The following is a 20,117-nucleotide window of genomic DNA, read 5'->3' on the forward strand; positions in this document are numbered from 1 at the left end:
AGATGAGTGATAATTTTCAAGCATGCACATCTATATGATATTCAGGTTTCAGTGCGAAGGCTAAAAAGCAGAAATTTCAGTGATGTTTGTAATCACCCAGGATAGAATATGAATATGTTCAGCCTGTAAGGCTCTGATGTATTTCTCCCAGGAGGCGTGGCTCTAGACCAGGCCTGCTCAACTTAGGCCCCCCAGCTGTTTTTGGACTACAACTCCCATAATCCCCAGACACAGTGGCCAATAGCTATGGGTTATGGGCGTTGTAGGCTAACATCTGCAGGGGGATCGAAGTTGCTCTAGATATTGAGGCACCTGAGTGAGGACACCATATTTCAAAAGGGACGTTATAGAACAGGAGAAGGTGCAGAAGAGGGCAACCAAGATGATGCATGGTAGAGAGAGAGTGGATGGAGAGAACATTTTCTCCCTCTCTCACAACGCTAGTACCAGAGGTCATCCCATGAAACCGATGGCCAGGAAATTTAGGACCAACAAAAGGAAATACGTTTTCATGCAGCACATACAGTAATTTGTGGAATTCTCTGCCACGGGATGTGGTGATAGCCACCATCTCGGATGACTTTAAAAAGGGCTTAGACAAATTCATGGAAGACAGGTCAATCAATGGCTACTCTTCTGACAACTATAGGACACCTCCAGTCTTGGAGGCAAGATGCCTCTGAATACCAGTTGCAGGGGAGCAAGAACAGGAGAGCGGGCATGCCTTAATCTCCTGGTTAAGAACATAAGAACAGCCCTGCAGGATCAGGCACAAGACCCATCTAATCCAGCATCCTGTTTCACACAGAGGCCCACCAGATGCCTCTGGGGAGCCCACAGGCAAGAGGTATGTGTATGCCTTCTCTCCTGCTTCTTGTTCCCCTGCAACTGGCATTGAGAGGCATCATGCCTCTGAGGCTGGAGGTGGCCCACAGCCACCAGACTGGTAGCCATTGATAGACATGTCCACTATGAATTTGTCTAAGCCCCTTTTAAAGCCATCCAAGCTCGTGGCCATCGCCACATTGCCATGGCAAAGAATTCCATTGCCATGGAAAAGAATTCCATAGAACCTCAATGGTTCTGTAACTCTAACATCTTGCACCAGGTTCTAGGTACCACTCAGGATTAAATCTAAGGGCACCATCTCTGGTTGTGTGGCTTCTCAAAGCATCTAGTGGGCCACTGTGAGAACAGTCTGTTGGAATTGATGGGCCTAGAGCCTAATCCGGCAGGGCTGTTCTTATCTTCTGAGTGTGGCCTTGCCACATGGTCTTGCATGCTGGGTGTCAACTCCCTTTCAGAACCAACCCTTCCAAGCTTCAAAAGTATTTCAGAGGGTGGAGAGGAGGGAAACTGGCCAGCAGCCATGGGTGGATTAAGCCAAGGATTTCTGGGCCTGCAGCAAGGGTGGAGGGGGCAAGGGGAAAGTTCCCCCCCTTTTCTTTCTGAAAACTCCCACGGTGTGGTGGGGATAGGGGCAGTGAAGGCTGATGTGGAGGCTGCAGTGAGTGGGGGCGGCGGCAAGGGAAAGTCCCCCCCTTACCTTTAAAATGCCTCTGCGTGGTGATGGCAGGATGGGGTGGCAGTGGCATTTTAAAGGTAAATGGGGAGGACTTTCACACTCACTGCACGCCCCCCCCCCGAAAAGCACAGCAAAATTTGAGGAGTGGCAAAATGTTCTTCAAGTCATGCTGGAGGGCTGGCTCAGATTCCCCCCAAATCTCCTGGTGAGGGGTGGTCCCAGTGGCCGAAGACCATTGTGACTTGGGATGATGGGAGTTGTAGCCCAGCAACATCTGAGGACCCAAGTTTGGGAACAGCTGAGCTGAGGCATATCCCCCCCCTTTTTTTTTTGAAATACAGGCAACTCGGGTGTTGCAAGGTTAGGGTTACTTGGGCACAGCCTGTGTTTTACTGGGAGCATGGCATTGGCCTGGCCATGATGCATGTGGCTTCTGTAGCAATGCGGGAGCAGAGGAGACGGGAATGGCAAGGCAGTTGCCAGCGCCTCTTATTCCCAGGTTGCAAGTGGTGGTGGCACTCACCAGCCGTCGTAAATCCCCTCTCACTCATGTCTGCAAAGGCTGATGCAGTCAAAGAAAGCTGTTCTGACAGCAGCGTTTAACAGCCCTGCTGTCTGCAAAGCCCGGAGTTCACGTACTCCCTGACAATGGATGTGTGTTTTTACAAAGCCAGAATTTACTGTCTTAGCGCCGGATTTACAACCCCAGCAGCCACTCAATACCCATACATACAAAACACTATGAAGGGGGGAGAGAGAGAGGGAGGAGAAGGGTGCTTGTTCTGGGTTGCACGTGTGTGTTTCTTCCTAAAGGCTGCCTTTGTGCATCAGAGCCTGCCGCAGTCAGCAGAATATTAACTCATCTGTCACTGGGTTTGGGAGATATGGAATCCCCCAGAAACTCATCACAAAGGGACAAAGGAGACAAAGCAGTTTGCATCCGCCTTTTTGCATGTGCGTGTTCCAACGGAGTGTTTGAACATCCGCTTTTCGGGGTGTGCTTGTTTGAACTGCCTGTTGGAACTTCTCTCTTTTTTAATATTATTATTTTGGGGTTTTTTTGTTTGAACCTCATGCTTGAACTTCCACTGTTTTGGGTGTGTGTGTTTGTGTGTGTCCACACGCCTGATTTTTGGGGTGCACAGATTTAAACGGTGTCGGGATGCCCATGTTACCTGGTTGCATGGGTGGCCCTGTGGAGTCTGGAGAAGGACGTGGCATCCCTTCTGTGGGGCTTTTGTTCCCTTCAGGGGCAGTAGGGATGAGAAGGGCCCAGGCTGGCCAGGTCCCAGTGGGGTTGGGAGGGCAAGGCAAGGAGAGCTGCAGGGAACAGCTCTAGGGAGATGGCTGGGTTGGGTGTGGCAGGAAACAGGAAGCCAGGTCATGAAGGGGGCGGGGCTGGAAGTAGGCTTTAAGCCCTGTCAGCTCTGCACGGGGGTATTTGAAGTAGGGGTGTGCATTTTGGAATTTTCTTGTTTCAATTTGTATCTGAATCGAAACACACCCGTTTTTTTTTTTAGCCGAATTTTCAGAATCCGAAACCAAATTGATTTGGATTTTTTAAAAGGGTCCCAGGGCAAAAAGAGTGGGTGGTGGTAGTGTCCAATGGGGGGAAGCTACCACCCAAATTTCAAAGGAATTGGGCAAAGGGCTGTTTTTTTGTGTGAATTTTTTAAGTTCATGCGTCTTTAAGAATTTTCCCATAGGGAATAGTGGGGATCCCAGCAAATGTATAGCTTCACATTGAGGGGAAAGGGGTGGCCCAGAGCAGAGTGTGGTGGGTGGTAGTGCCCAATGGGGGCAAGGAAACTACCAGGATTATTTCAAAGGAATTGGGCAAAGGGCTGATTTTTTTGTGTTGTTGGAGTTTATGTGTCTTTAAGATTTCTCCCATGGGGAATAATGGAGGTTTCAGCAGCCCCATAATTCCACTTGGGGGGCACTGGTGTTGCCCAGAGCGAGGTGTTGTGTAGTGTACACAGGGTTCCAACCACTCCCATACCCACAAGCCCGTGAAGTACTTGGTTTTGTTGTTTCTGAGGTGTTCAGTGTAAATTCTCTGGTAGCATATGAGATTTGCAGTGAAAAACAAGAATCCACTCTCATATGCTACCAGAGAATCTACACTCAGAACACCATATAAACAACAGAACCCAGCACCCCATGGGTTAGCAACCCTTCCCCTGGCCAATGTGGGGTCAGTAAAGAGTGGCAAGAAACAAAAGAGCCAATGGGGAACAAGGAGGGAATTGTCATCAGGTCAGCCCATGCTGACCGATCACCGATCGGAAGGCTAGAAGGGCGGGAAATTCAAAGAGATGTCAAACACAAAATGTAGACTGACTCAGAGATCACCACAAAATGGAGGTCCGAAACAACAAAAAGTTTTGTAGCCAAAACAGGGAAGTTTTGTTTTGTGTACAAAACTTTTGGATCTGGAAAAAGGGTGTTTTGATTTGACTACAAAACACCCGAAATGGGCTGTTTTGGGTACTAAACATTTTGTATCCGAAACGTTTTGCACATCCCTAATTTGAAGACAAGGCAGATGATGAAGAGGAGCTGCTTCTGAGTATGGGAGCCAGGAGTTCTCCAGGAGAGGGAACCGGCTGAATATAGCAAGCCTGGAGAAGGACTCAGGTGACAAACACACCTTCTCCCCTAGCTGTTCCTGGAGCTGACCTTTTTTTGTGTTTTGTTCTTATCCAGTCATTCTGGAGTCCAAGAAGGGCTAGGAGCCCACCCCGTCCCCTCGGAGTCTGACAAACAGCATATTTGGACTTCTACTTCTTTGGGTGTGCATGTTTGAACTGTGTGTTTGAATTTTCGCGGTTTGGGGTGTGTGTTTGAATTGCATGTTTGGACTTGCACTTTATGGGGCGGGTGCTTGAACTCTGATTTCAACAAAAGGTACCATCTAAGAACATAAGAACAGCCCTGCTGGATCAGGCCCAAGGAAGCCCATCCAGTCCAGCATCCTGTTTCACACAGTGGCCCACCAGATGCCGCTGGGAGCCACAGGCAGAAGTTGAGGGCGTGCCCTCTCTCCTGCCATTACTCCCCTGCGAATGGTATTCAGAGGCATCTCGCCTTTGAGGCTGGAGGTGGCCTATAGCCCTCCGACCAGTAGCCATTGATAGACCTCCCCTCCATGAAGTTATCCAAACCCCTCTTAAAGCCATTCAGGTTGTTGGCTGTCACCACATCTTGTTGCAGAAAATTCCACAAGTACATTATGCATTATGTGAAAAAATACTTCCGTTTGTTGGTCCTAAATTTCATGGCAATCAGTTTCATGGGATGACCCCTGGTTCTAGTGTTATGTGAGGGCAGAAGAATTTCTCTCTATCCACTTTCTCCACATCATGCATGATTTTATAGATCTCTATCATGTCTCCCTGCAGTCATCTTTTTTCTAAACTAAAAAGCCCCAGGTTTTGTAGTCTTGCCTCATAAGGAAGGTCCTCTAGGCCCCTGATTATCTTGGTTGCCCTCTTTTGCACCTTTTCCAGTTCTACAATGTTCTTCTTTAGATGTGGTGACCAGAATTGTATGCAGTACTCCAAGTGTGGCCACACCATAGTTTTGCATAAAGGCATTATAATATTAGCGGTTTTATTTTCAATCTCCTTCCTAATGATCCCCAGCATGGAATTGGTCTTTTTCACAGCTGCCACACATTGAGTTGTCACTTTCAATGAGCTGTCCACCATGACCCGCAAATCCCTCTCCTGGTCAAGTCACTGACAGCTCAGATCCCATCAGCATATACATGAAGTTGCATTTTTTTGTTCCAATGTGCATCACTTTACACTTGCCAACACAGAACCGCATTTGCAATTTTGTCACCCACTCACCCAGAGAGATCCTTTTGGAGCTCCTCACAATCTGTTTCGGATTTCATAACCCTAAAGAGTTTGGTATCATCTGCAAATTTGGCCACCTCACTGCTTACCCCAACTTCTAGATCATTTATGAATAAATTAAAAAGCACCAGTCTGAGTACAGATCCCTGGGGGACCCCACTCCTTTTTTCCCGCCATTGTGAAAACTCTCCATTTATACCTACCCTCTGTTTCCTGTTCTTCAACTGATCTATGGATCAGTCTCATAGAAACAAAACACCCACCCTGCAAATTTGGTTTCTCACCAGGTTGCTGAGATGAAGCATGGAGGTCCTTAACAACTGAAAGGCTGAAGGGGACTTGGGTGGGTTCAACCAAGTATGTGAATGGACCTTATTGGGAATAGAGAACACAAGCTAACAGCCATGTGGGCACCACTAAGAGACCTTAAAGGCCAAGTTGAAGACAGATAATCCTGGAGAGAATCTACCCATGTGGTCTCTAAGAGTCAACACCGACTTGACATCTATCTATCTATCTATCTATCTATCTATCTATCTATCTATCTATCTATCTATCTATCTATCTATCCATTGCTTATATTGATGTGCTAAATGAGGCTGCTTATTAAATGTTTATCTTTATATTATCTTTTTATTCCATGATGTTTGGAGATATTGTATACGTCCACCACCCATAGACTTAGTTTTTCAAGTTCCATGCATAACTTTTAGAGCATAACCTTTTAGGCCATTATATGGTGGTGGATTCTTTTTGGGTCCAACTCCATTCACAGTCCTTAACAACTCCCATTATCCTCAGTCACAAATGAAGTCCAACAACATCTGAGGATCCAAGGTTAGGAACCCCTGATTTAGTTAGTCCTAAGTTTATCTATATGAGAGCCAGTATGGGGTAAGACTAGCAGACTAAACTTTAGGAAATCCTAGTTCAAAGTCCTGTTTAGCCATGAAAATCTTGGTCCCATCATATCACTCACCTCAGTGGGTTCCATCCTTCCAATGGAAGGATGTGTAGAACTCAGGTGTGCTGTCTTGAACTATGTCAAAAAGGGTGGGATACAAATGCCATTAAAAAAATATGTAGCTACTGTGCAGAACTTTCTTCTTAAAGATCCTGGAAGATTCTGAAGAGCAGGTGCTCTTCCCAGAGTGGTCCCATCCCCTAAGGGGAATATCATACACTGCTCACATGTTGTCTCCCATTCAAATGCAAACCAGGACAGACCCTGCTTAGCAAAGGAGACAATTTGGAGGAGTCCTGCGAGGACCTGCAGCCAGCTGGATCCAGTGCTTACAAAACTGACCATGGCCACTTTACGAAATAGATTCTTCCCTAGGGAAGGGATAAGGCCAAGTCTAAGCAGCTGCTTGAGCAACTTTCTGTTAATGTAACCATGTCCAGCTGCTGTAAGCCTATGTGGTGCTAGCCAAGGTTCTGAATCTAGGTCCTCGGAGCTGTCCAAAGTCCTGGATCCTTATCTCAGCAGATATTCTGGCTCCACTCAAAACAGGCTAGCTCTATGAATTAAAGCAGCGTTTTCCAACTTTTTTCATCTTGAGGAACACCTATATTAAAACCAGCAACAACTGGAAAACTTTGGGGCACACTGTCCCCCAGCACAGACACACTGTTTTGTTGAGGCAAAGCTGCCACACATTTTTTTTAAATGTCTGTGTATTTATTTTTGCTTCCCTCCTCCTCGTCCAGCCTTGTGTCTCTCAGATCTCTTGTGTCTCTTGGATCAGACCAAAGTCCATCCAGTCCAGCATCCTGCTTCACACAATGGCTAACCAGGTGCACTCAGGAAACCTGCAAGTGGGGGAAAGGGGGCAATCACACCTTTCCTGGTGTTTAAGGGCATGCTACCTGATCCTGATGGAAGTGTATAGCTATGAAGTCTTGTAGCCATAGATAGCCCTGTTCTCCATGAATTTGTCTATTGTCTACATTGCTGGCTATCACCACACCTGGTGGCAGTGAATCCCACAGTTAACTACACACTGGCCACATTCACACGTAATGCAGAACCATGGGTTCAATGGACCCAGCACTAGCACTTACATTTATATACCGCTCTATAGCCGGAGCTCTCTAAGCGGTTTACAATGATTTTAGCATATTGCCCCCCAGCATTCTGGGTACTCATTTTACCGACCTCGGAAGGATGGAAGGCTGAGTCAACCTTGAGCCCCTGGTCAGGATCGAACTTGTAACCTTCTGGTTACAGGGCGGCAGTTTTACCACTGCGCCACCAGGGGCTCATTGGGGACCCATGGTTCAGCCCCACCCCCACTCTCCTGTCTACATTCGGATGAAAGGGAGAGCATCCTCTCTGCAGCCAGCGTGTTTACAAAGAGGAGGGGGAATTGGCTGTGCAGGCTTCCTTCTTGCTTGAAGAACAGCCTGCACAGCCAATCACACATGGAGAGAGTGACGGAGGAGCCAATCACGCATGGAGGAGCTTCCTCCCTCGACTCCGGTTGGAGCAAATACAGCCTCCAGTGCTGCATTCACATGTAACACTCCCAGAAGGAAACCCCAGTTTTGAGCAGTGAAACTCACTACAAACTGAGGGTTCAAACTGGAGTCTCTGGAGCGAAACCTCGGGTCTCTGAAGGAACAGGACCAGGGTTGCACACATTTGGACATAATGGTATGGGAACCTCTGCCCCCTGCAACTCGAATTCCCCGTTACATGTGAATGCGGCCACTGAATAAAGAAGTCTGCTTTTCTCTGTCCTGAATCTTCCAGCATTTAGCATCAATTAATGCGCCTGCGGTTCTGATATTACGAGACAGAGAGAAAAATCTTCTCTCTATCCACATTTGCATGTTGTGCATAGTTTTATACTCCCTCTCCCATGTCCCCCCTTACCTGCCTTCTTTCTATACTTCAAAGGCCTCAACACTGAAGTCTTTCCTCATAGTGGAAAAAGGTGGTTCCATTCAAACCGGGAGGATTCAGCAGTCCGAACTTAGTTGAAGGGCTTATTGGAAGCTTGAGGAAGATGTAACTCGAAGGGGAGGGACCCTCTTTCATCCTCTCCCTTCTCAGTAGTTGCACCTAAGGACTAAGGAGATTTCCATGCTAGCATTTCAATTCCCTCACAGCAGGGAACGGCAACTGGTAGAAAAATGTGAAATCTATACATGCTAATTAGAGTTGCCAGCTGTTAACCCAGAGATCCCACCTGTCCTTTAAAGAGCTCTGAAGCCGCAAGAGTTGACTCAGCATTTTCCAACCCCATTCCTCCAACTGCTACCGCCCCCCATGTCGGCTATGGGGCAAAACCAGATAGTAGTTCGGAGTTGCCTGTCCTCAAGGAGTTATCAGTGAGGAGGCTCAATGAGAGGGGCTTATTAAAAGCCCATGTGGACATGGTTATATTACATACTGCTAGACGAATGAAACTAATCTGCTGAGGATTGCTCACAAAGAAATAAGCAGCAATGCAGCAAGGAAGGTCTTCCAGGTATCTTGCCCTCACACCTCAGCCACAAGGAAGACACAATCACATTTCAGTTGGGTAAAAAGGGCCACAACTTTATTAAATAATCAAATTAGCGAACTGAGTGTGGTGTAAACTCCGCCCTGCAACTGTGTGGGCCTACTACAGGCTGGGTTCAGACAATTTTGTCCTTGCCCGTGCCTTGAATGGGCGACACACCCTGACTCAAGGACAGAAGCTGTGCAAACCTGCTTCATTTCCATCCTCTCAATCCCCAAACAGTCAGGGCAACATCTAGGGCTTCACACCCCACAAGCTGCTCAGTCTTTAAGGTTTGTGAAGCCCCGAAGTGGGTGTCATGGTGAATCAAAGTCCCCAAGCCATGAAGCCTCTAAGGACCGATTGACCAATCCACCCTTTCAAACTGCCCAAGGGTGCTCACCGATCTCAAACCCTTCTACACACTGTACCTGCCCAGTTGTGACCTAAGACTAACTAGCACTAGGAAAGACAGAACGGAGTAGGCAAAAAGACTCCCCCCCACAGCCAATCAGTTGAGGGGCCAAAAATTCCTACTCGCCCCCCCAAAAGGACGACCATCAAAGCTCACTCTGCCCCTAGGGATGGGAGGGAGGGGAAGCCAGACTAAAATGGACTGAGCAGGGGAGGCGAAGGACAGCCTCACCAGCGTGCAAGCCCCACCTCCCATCCAGCCCTGCCCAATCAGGGCACTCCTTGAGGCCGTTGCTTGTAGGGTGGGACAAAGACTCATCCCCCAGCACAAGACTGCAGGATGGGGCATTCTGCAGAGTGCGCAAAGGAGGAGGGAACAGCCTGGAAAGGTCCACAACTCTCAAGGCATCTTTGAAGTTTCAGATGGACTAACACCAATGCTTGCTAGTCTAACGCCTGAACCTATGAACTAGGTAGGAGGGTCAGCACTCCTAGACCCTCCTAATCAACCAACCATGATGAAGAGAAAGAGTTTGTAATCTACCTCCTAATTTGGGTAGATTCTGGTGATGATGTTATGGAACATAGAACCAGTTCCTGGTTCAAATACTGCATGTGTTATTGATTCAAAATGTGCCTATTGGCTTCGAGTCTGGTGGCTATAGGCCACCTTCTGCCTCAGAAGCATGGTGCCTCTGAATACCAGTTGCATGGGAGCAACAGAGAGCATGCCTTCACCTCTTGCCTGTGGGCTCCCCAGAGGCATCTCGTGGTGGGCCATTGTGTGAGACAGGATGCTGGACTAGATAGGCCTTGGGCCTGATCCAGCAGGGCTGTTCTTATGTATATCCCACCCCTCCAGTACGATATTGCTTGGGTCTGTTCACAGCAGTAAAACAACAAAAGTAATATGGAATTGAACACAATAAAACAGAACACAATATAAAATAAAAACAATTAAACCGAGTGAAGATGAAAAACCCATCAGGCTATAATAGAACACATTACAAAGCCTCTCTTAACAAATAGGTTTTAAGACCTTGTTATGTATTAATATAAAATAGTTCTAGTTTTGGAATCTTGGCCTTTACCTGTCGCTGGAGTGATTTCCTTCTGTTATGTTAAGAGCCGCTGCAGGGGAAGCTTCACTTCTTCAGCCATGCTTTTTCAGCTTTTTATATTTTTAAGTTTTAATCTGTTTTTAATTTGTAGATTGCCTAAATTATTTTAAGATTTTTGAGTACGTTTTAACTTGTTTTATGTTGTTGTTAACCACCCAAAGATGAAAGTTTGGGGCGGTGTACAAATTTGACAAACAAACGAACAAACAAATAAATAAATGGAAATACACCTGTAACCTTGCACATCATCCCACCATTGGCTGGAGGCATTTCTTGGCAGCATCAGAGCCAAGAAAACTGCCCCTGCTCTCCAGTAATCTGACACATTGGGCTGGATGTTTGCAGCAAAAGTAGGGATGTGCAAATTGATTAAAATTTGAATCGATTTGACTCAAATCTGGAAAATTCAAATGATTTGAATTCAAATTGAATCACTCCTTAAAATGGCAATTTGATTCAAGTTAGAACTGAATTTTCAAAAATTCAATTCAAATTTGATTCGAGAGCCGTTTGGTGCCTTTTCCAAACCATTCAGGCCCTTTGATTGGTTAAAAAAGGCACCAAAACAGGGTCAAATCCATTTGAATTTTATTCAAATTCAAATTGAATTTTCAGACAGATTTGTATTTGATTTGAATCCAAAATGAATTTCTGGAATTTGATCCAAATTCAAAATGAATTGAAAAAGCAGTTTCATGCACATCTCTAATCGTAAGTTTCAGTGCATGAAGCTAACCTGACTTCTGATATGTTTTAGTATTCTCAGATTAATCTCTTCCTACACCTGGCTCTCCCTTGCCCTCTTCTGTAGTTTCCCCCCATGGTCTCTTCTTGATTGTAATCACATTGGGAGCGAGGATCTATCTGTGTTGACTATGCGACTCAGTAAGATGTCATGTACACCCCAGGCAGTATCACGAATAACTATAACAAGGGTTCAAAAGGTCTCATACCTCATAAAGAGGATCTCAGTTCACACACACACACACACACACACACACACACACACACACACACACACTTCTTTCACACCTAGTTATACAGGGGCTCCTTGCAAATGCAAGTGAGGGAGAAGCGTTGGAACAGGTAAATGTTAAACAACAAGGAAACTATTGAAACAATAGGAAAACAGGGGTTGCATATTACCTCTTGCAGCTTCATAGCTTTTAAAGGAACAAGTGGGGATGACAACTGATAGCCATAGCGACATTTGAAGCTGTTTTCTGCCAAGTCAGACTATTGGTCCATTGAGTTCAGTATTGTCTTCACAGACTGGCAGCAGCTTCTCCAAGGTTGCAGGCAGGAGTCTCTCTCAGCGCTATCTGGAGATGCCAGGGAGGGAACTTGGAACCTCTTGCATGCAAGCCGGCAGATGCTCTTCCCAGAGCATCCCCACCCCCTGAAGGAAATATCTTACAGTGCTCACACATGTGGTCTCCCATTCAAATACAAACCAGGGTGGACCCTGCTTAGCAAAGTGGACAATTCATGCTGTCTACCACAATACCAGCTATTGCTACTAAAAGGTAAAGTTGTGCTGTCGAGTCGGTGTTGACTCCTGGCGACCACAGAGCCATGTGATTTTCTTGGGTAGAATACAGGAGGGGTTTACCATTGCCATCTCCCATGCAGTATGAGATGATGCCTTTCAGCATCTTCCTATATTGCTGCTGCCTGATATAGGTATTTCTCATAGTCTGGGAAACCTACCAGTGGGGATTTGAACCAACAACCTCTTGCTCCCTAGGTAAGTTACTTCACCGCTGTGCCATTAGGTGGCCTATTGCTTCTACTAGTACTATGGATATTTATATAGCACTTTCTGGCAAGAGTTCCCAAAGAGGTTTACATAAACAAACAAACAGGTAATAAATAAGGTGGCTTTCTGTCCCCAAAGGGCTCACAATCTAGAAAGAAACATAAGATAGACACCAGCAACAGCCACTGGAGGGATGCTGTGTTGGGGAGGGATAGGGCCAGTTGCTCTCCCTCTGTTAAATAAAGTGAATCACCACTTTAAAAAGTTGCCTCTTTACTCAGTTAACAAGGTAACTAACATGAATAGTATTGGTACAGTACCTGAGTACTACTCCTTTTTGCTTATTTGCAAATTTCATGGGTCATTTTTCTATTTATAAGAAACAGAGACCAACCCCGCAAAACCCCCGCACATACTCAATAAGGCAGGGGTTTTCAGCTTTGGATCTCCAACTGTTGCTCAACTACAACTCCCACCATCCGCAACCATCATGGCCTTTGGGTATTGTGGCAGGGGATGATGGGGGTTGTATTCCAACAACCTCCAGGGATCCCAGGTTGAGAACCCCTGAAATAATGTCCTGAAACCAGTGGAATGCAACCAATACCAAACACACCCCTTAAAAGCAACACAACCTCAGTTACAATACCGCAAAAAGTAACAGCTGCAACGTTAATCACTGGAGAAATCTCTGTAAGCAGAAATGTCATCACTTATTAGTGAGCGGCAGAAATCCACCCCTGCCTCCACCCCAATATGCCAGGAACGTAATAACTGCAATGGCAAAACCAGCAATATTTGCACTTTCAAAATATGATTAGAAAAGCAAACTCTCATGATAGGAATATACAGTAAACAAGTGCAAAAGATTAAACCGTGAAAACTCAAACATCCCAAAAGGCACAGAGCATATAGCTCGACAGAAGGTCCACAGGCCACATGAGTTCTTTGTGAAGATCCCAGCAACCCAACTGCCCCTTAGGTCTTATGAAACACAACCTCACATCTGGAAAGAAATCTGGCATTTTGATCTAGGGTTTTGCTGCGGGATGTGGTAAACTCAGAAGCTATTTCCTTAGCGTTCATCAAGAGCTTTTCTTGAGCGATCAATATCTATTATTTGTATCTATATGACCACTGTAACCCTTACAACCCCTCTGTAAGGTAGGCCGGTAGGATTATTTCCTCATTAAATATGTGCAGCTGAGGTTGACAGTGACCCAGTTCAGACATAATGGCCAAATCAGACTGGAGAGGAGAGCTGGTCTTGTGATAATGAGCATGAATGGTCCCCTTTGCTAAGCAGGGTCAGTCTTGGTTTGCATTTGGATGGGTGACTACACGTGTGAGCTCTGTAAGATATTCCTCTTCGCGGATGTGGCTGTAGCTCAGCGGAAGGGCTTCTACATGCTTGTATGCAGAAGGTACCAGATTCACTCCTGGGCAGCATTTCCAGGTAGGGTTGGAGGAGACTCCTGCTTGAAACCATGGAGAGCCACTGCCAGTCAGTGTAGACAATGCTGAGTCAGATGGACCAAAGGGCTGATTTGATATAAGGCAGCTCCCTATCTTCCTGTGCTCGTCTGTTCCTAGATGTTGTCCTATGGGCACACAAAAGTAGCAATGTGCAAATCGATTCGAATTTGAATCAATTTGAGTCAGATCTGGTTAATTCAACCAATTCAAAATCAGCCAGATTCAAATTTGAATCAATTTGAATCTATTCAACGACAGTTTAGAGACATTTTGGCACCTTTAAAAAACCTTCAAAGTGCCCTGATTGGATGAAAAAATGTGCCAAAATAAGTCAAATCGATCCAAATCCAAATCCAAATGATCATAATGCGAATAGAATCAGCCTGTTCCAGGCCAGTTTGATTTGAATTTGAATGGAATCAGCCAGTTTCAATTTGAATTCGAATTGAATCGGAAAATTCAATTTGACGACTTCCCTACACAACAGTGATTGTGTACACAAATCGTCCCCATCTATAAATGGTCCCCATCGATATAAGAATTTTTTTAACCTGTAAACATGCATGCCTCAAATACTTCTTATTTGAATCAGGACTGAAGTATAAATCATGCCATCTTGCTATCACTGGAAATTTTGACACAGTGCAGTGAGGCTTGCAATGGCAATATGGTTATTATAATCAATTTAGCAATCAGTCAGTTAATCAATGTGCACTTATCAAAGAGTGGGGGATAACACAGCTGATTAATTCAGATCCATCATTGTGGATTTATCCCAGTGCTAAACCACAGCTGGAACAGTTCATGTGGGGACACAATTAACCACTGGTATGCTGCTACTGAAAAGGCTGTGCCTGCACTTTACTGTATAACACCCGGGGGAAATTGCAGTGTTTTGGGGGCAAAGGTGGAGAAAAGCTGCACAAATAATTAGTAGCCCCTACTGAAATTGATACCCAGTCTGAAGAACATAAGGAGACCCTTGCTGGATCAGGCCCAAGGCCCATCTAGTTCAGCATCCTGTTTCCCACAGTAGTCCACCAGGAAGCCCACAAGCAGGAGATGAAGGCATGCCCTCTCTCTTGTTGTTGCTCCCCTGAAACTGGTATGTAGAGAATTCTTGCCTCTGAGGCTGGAGGTGGCCAATAGCCATCAGACTAGTAGCCACTGAGAGACCTGTCCTCCACGAATTTGTCTAAGCCCCTTTTAAAGCCATCCAAGCTAACGTCACAACCCATGGCAGAGAATTCCTTAGGTTAACTATGCACTGTGTGAAAAAGTGCTCCCTTTTCTTGGTCCTAAACTCCCTGGCCATCGTGTTTTGTCCATGAGGTGGAGAAAATTGTTTTCTCCTTGTTTTCTCCATGAGATGGAGAAAATTGTCTTTCTATCCACTCTCTGCACACCATGCATAAGTCTGTAGGCCTTTCTCTTCCTCCAGTTCCATTCAAGGCTCATGCAGCGCAGTGCCAGAACATTTCTTGTGCATAGCTGGTGCACAGAATCCAATCTAGCTATTGGCAGCCCCGGTGGCTGATGAGATTGTGCTGTTGGCTGGTCTCTTTGGGCATTTCCAATGCAGGAAGCATTCTGTGCACTCTGTGCCTCTGTCTCCCCCATGGTTAGCCCAGAGGTTGAGGTCCACATGAGCAGAAGCACAGTGTGACACTCTGAGTCACCCGTCAAATTGGTGGCAGCACCAGAAATAGCAGCTGCAACTACCACGGCCTGGCCTCCTGCTGGAGTTGTTTGACCCTGCTCTGGAGTGACATAACGTTCCTGGCATGGTGGCTACCATCTCGGCAGGTAGAGTCCGACCAGCTCAGACTGGCTGTTTGAGGCAACGACACCAGCGACCTTGCTGATTTATTCATTAGGCGGTTGTTTAGAATGGGCTGAGGATTGATTTGTCTGTCAAGTGCAACACTGCAGAGTGTGGAGCAGACTAATTGTGTGGCTGACACCCAGCCTGGTGTCTGAATCACCCATTCAGAAACCTTTTAATTTTATTTATCTGCCATTCTTCCCCGCCTCTTTCCCTTCTTGGCATTGTCTCAAAGACTTTATTGATTGAAACGTAGCTATAGAGAGGGGGTGATGTGGCCTATTTGGAAATGAATACATAAAAGAGCCCAAGGATACTTAATGGAGCTGCGAACTCTCCCCCTCTCTACAAATTGTTGTCATTAGCAGGGTTGTGATTTCATCTTGAGATGCGGCATGGACTTGGGTAGTTTTTGGCTCGTACAGGATGAAGACGACTTGCCATGAAAGGTTATAAATGTCCCCAGGATACAGATGGGTTGGCTTTCTTGGGAGCTAGGAAATAGCAATTGCAGTGGGGTAGAAATATATGATGAAAAAGTAAACCCTTCAATTTCCAAGCCTATTTGGAGCCTGTTCCCAAGCCTGTTTGGAGATATTGGCTCTCCTGGCTGCTACTGCTTCAATTCAATTTCCTCTCCCACATCGGAGCTCAGGGTGGCCCTTCCGTGAGGCGAGGTGATGCAATTGCCTCAGTCAGCAGATTATTGAGGTACCTCTTGCCTCCCACTTAAAAAAGAAAAGAAAAGAGCAGTGCACACAAGGGGGTGGCATTTGATACCCTGCTTCAGGCAGAGGTCTTCCACCACCATTGTCTGAATGGCTTCTTCTTTCTTGGCACCTGGTTATCTCAGCCAATCATGGAGCACGCTGTGAGTGGGACGATGTCAGAATGCGACATAGCGAGTCAGTTTTGACTGTGTGGTTTATGTCACTGAGGGCGAGGCAAGCCGACTGAGAGTGAGGGCAAGAGAAGGCAATGTGACTGCGTGGATGACCAGTGAACGATTAGTCTGTGCTGGCTTGGGATACAGTGAGAGAGAGAGAGAGCTCACAGACAGGTGCATCTAACTTTGAATAATCATACTTTTGCCTCTGTTCTGTCCCTATTTTAATGCATTGTACTGTATTTAAGCTGAGCTGTGGTACAACAACAAATATTTATATAGTGCTTTTCAACAAAAGTTTCCAAAGCGGTTTACAAAGAGAAATAAATAAACAAGGTGGCACCCTGTCCCCAAAGGGCTCACCATCTAAAAAAGAAACAGAAGACAGACACCAGCAACAGCCACTGGAGGGATGCTGTGCTGGGGGTGGATAGGGCAAGGTGCTCTCCCCCTGCTAAATAAAGAGAATCGCCATGTTAAAAAGGTGCCTCTCTTGCCCATTTAGCAGGGTTAGTAGTTTTAATGTTAATGTAGTAATGTTAATGTAGTAATTTTAATGTAATGTGGTTTTATTGCTTCATAATCTGTCCTATCCTAATGTATGTACTCCTCTTACTTACTGTCTCATGTTATCTTATGCTGGTCCTGGTCCGTTATAAAGATGATTGATAGATAGATTGATTGATTGAGAGAGAGAGAGAGAGACAGTCTGCAGCTTATTATGGGGGCAGAACTCTAATGTTCCACAGGTAAAAAGATGCTGCTGTTAATTTGGAAATCCAGCCTGAGACCAGTTCTTTTTGGAAATGAAGGCTGAGGCAGGCAATTCCTATTCAAGGGAGGGAGTTCGGCTTATAGGGCTAGTTGTTTATTGGGGACTGAGGTGCAATGAGTGAAAAAGACTGTAAGGCTATGCATACGAGCAGTCCTACCCAAGTAGAGGAAAGCTGGTCTTGTGGCAGCAAACATGATGTCCCCCTAGCTAAGCAGGGTCTGCCCTGGTTGCATTTGAATGGGAGACCACATGTGACACTGTAAGATATTCCCCTCAGGGGATGGAGCCACTCTGGGAAGAGCAGAAGGCTTCAAGTTCCCTCCCTGGCAGCATCTCCAAGACAGGGCTGAGAGAGACTCCTGCCTGCAACCTTGGAGAAGCCGCTGCCAGTCTGTGAAGACAATACTGAGCTAGATAGACCAATGGTCTGACTCCGTATATGGCAGCTTCCTATGTAAGTTAGAGAATACCTGGGTAGAGCTGCTCATGTGCAGCACCAGGATTGAGCCCAATCCCGGCACTGCCTTCCCCGCAAGCCCAGGATTTGTACTTGGGCTTTTACCTGGGTTAAAGGGTGAGAGCGCACCCTTTACCCCAGGTATGGGATTGTGTGTGTACGCAGCCTGAGCATACACAGAATCAGGCACCTGGAGCAACCAGTTTCCACGGGAATCCCTCAATGCACCATTCATTTCCCGGCCTCCAGAGATCCATGGTGCATCTGTGGATCTCAGAGATCCGCGACACGTCCTGGCCTCCAGAGAGTCACACTGCTGCAAGCAGCATGGATTGTGTGGGTGTGTGGCGGCGTGCCAAAGAGGACTTTAAGGATCATCTGGGGGAAGGTAGGTCCCATCCTCCCTTCTCCCCCACCCGCCCCCCACACCTGTCCAATCATGAGAATAGGTCTCGTGTAGTTTGGGCTGCAGCATTTGGGTTGCAGTATTTTGGGGTGCAGGCCTTTGGGAGAGCAGGGTGCAGGATTACCTCTTACATTTTTACACCCCTGTGCAGTCGTTCAGGGGTGCAAAACAAGAGGGAGAGAAAGGCGGAGCAGTGCAATATTCTGGCACTGTATTTGCACTCCGCCCCAGCCAAGAACTGGTGTCCAAAGCAACCACCTGGCTCTGCCTAGTGGATGGACCGACCCGACTTACAGACCTTTCAAGGCTCAGTTACCACTGCAAACTTAATTTGTACTCATTTACGCAGAAATAAGACATTTTTTTCCAATGGATTCTGGCACAGTGTGTGTGCCCCCTCCCCCAATAACTGGTCCCCGAGGTGACCACCTAGGTCAGCTTAAATGGATGGGCTGATCCTGCAAGGTGGTATTGCCCATGAAAATTGAGTCCTTAATTGTGTCAGTGAATAGACTCCAAAGCTGCTTTCCAAAGAGCAATATAAAGAAAAATAAGACCTTTTGTTTTTAAAAATCCTTACTGAGAAAGAGATACCCAACTGCAGGAGGGAAGGCGGGATTGAATTTCACGCTGCCTTCATTCGCCGTAATTCTTGTCCCACCTCCACACGTTTGGGGTCCTTTAGCAAAATATCCGTGCCATCCATTTATGCAGCCAGACTGTTGAACGAAACCCTTCCATCGTGCGTGGAGAATCATCAGTTGCTTAATTATGTAAATGAAGGGCTTTTCCCCTAAATAAAACTTTTCAAAGCCCAGCTACACTGATTCCTTGTTGCAAAGCTGAGGCAATGGGAAACTGCTGGTTTGTTTACCATGAAGGCTTTTAGTCAGGAATAAAACAGTCAGAGAAGAGCTTCCTGGGCCTTTGGGGAAACAAAATGGCGGTGAGAAGATTTAAGAAGGGTGGAGCTAATCAGATTCTGGCTTCTTCTGGAGGAGGAATCACTGGAGGCTTATAGTGTTTATGTAATACTTCAGGGGTTGTCAAAGTTGGTTCCTCAGATGTTGTTGGACTTCAACTCCCATCAGCACCAGCCACAATGACCTTTGACCATTGATGCTCTTCCCAGAGTGGCTCCATCCCCTAAGGGGAATATCTTATAGTGCTCACACATGTAGTCACCCATTCAAATGCAAACCAGAGCAGACCCTGCTTAGCAAAGGGGACAATTATGCTTGCAACCCCAAGACCAGCTCTCCTAAGTTTGACAACCCCACAATACTTGGTTTATTTACACATGTTAAGCATTAGTTGGAGATGAAATAGCAGAGCACTCCTATAATTTAGCAACAGGTTACCTCAGTTGCCAGCAAATTCTGCACTCTTTGGTTGCAGTCTTTGAAAAATTCAGTCTTGTTCATTCAGAAGTTGCCCTTTTAAAATTGACCAAACACACATCTGGCTCGGGATGGACAGGAGGATGAGCCACTTTATACTCTTACATCAGTGCCTCCTAGATTCATTCTCTTCAAAGATCGGTCGTCTCACATTTTTCTGCAGTTTGCTCATCGTCAGAGACAGAGGGACATTGGAAATTGCCTTATACTGAGTCAGACCAGTGGCCATCTATATGTATAATTCTTTAAGGCATACCTGTGGCTAATCCCATGCATGGCAGCTCTCGTGAGAGTTCACGAGCAGAAGCATGATGGTGATTGGGCAGTGGGGATTCCATATGCAGATAGGAAGCCTGTGAGAGCCGAAGCACCATGGTGATTGGGCAGTGAGGATTCCATATGCAGATAGGGAGGAGGAGCCTGTGATGGTTAAGGTTGGCTGGAATGCAACTGTTACTGGTTGGAAGATCTTCTTGATTGTAGAGGAGAGGAATCTATATGGATAAAAGGAGAGTGGGCAAGGGTCTGCAAAGAGAGGGGTCGTGAGAGAGGAAAGAGCCCGTTCAGGAGAAAGAGACTGCCATTGTGTGAATAAGATTAGGAAACAAGATGAACAGGATCTGTTAACTCAGGAAGGGGGAGAGAAAGAGAGAAGGGAGGGGAAGAAGGACAGAGGGGACAAGCGAGTGTAGGAGAGAAAGAGAAAGAGAGAAAAA

The sequence above is a fragment of the Hemicordylus capensis genome, chromosome 10 (assembly GCF_027244095.1).
Source record: "Hemicordylus capensis ecotype Gifberg chromosome 10, rHemCap1.1.pri, whole genome shotgun sequence".
NCBI lineage: Eukaryota > Metazoa > Chordata > Lepidosauria > Squamata > Cordylidae > Hemicordylus > Hemicordylus capensis.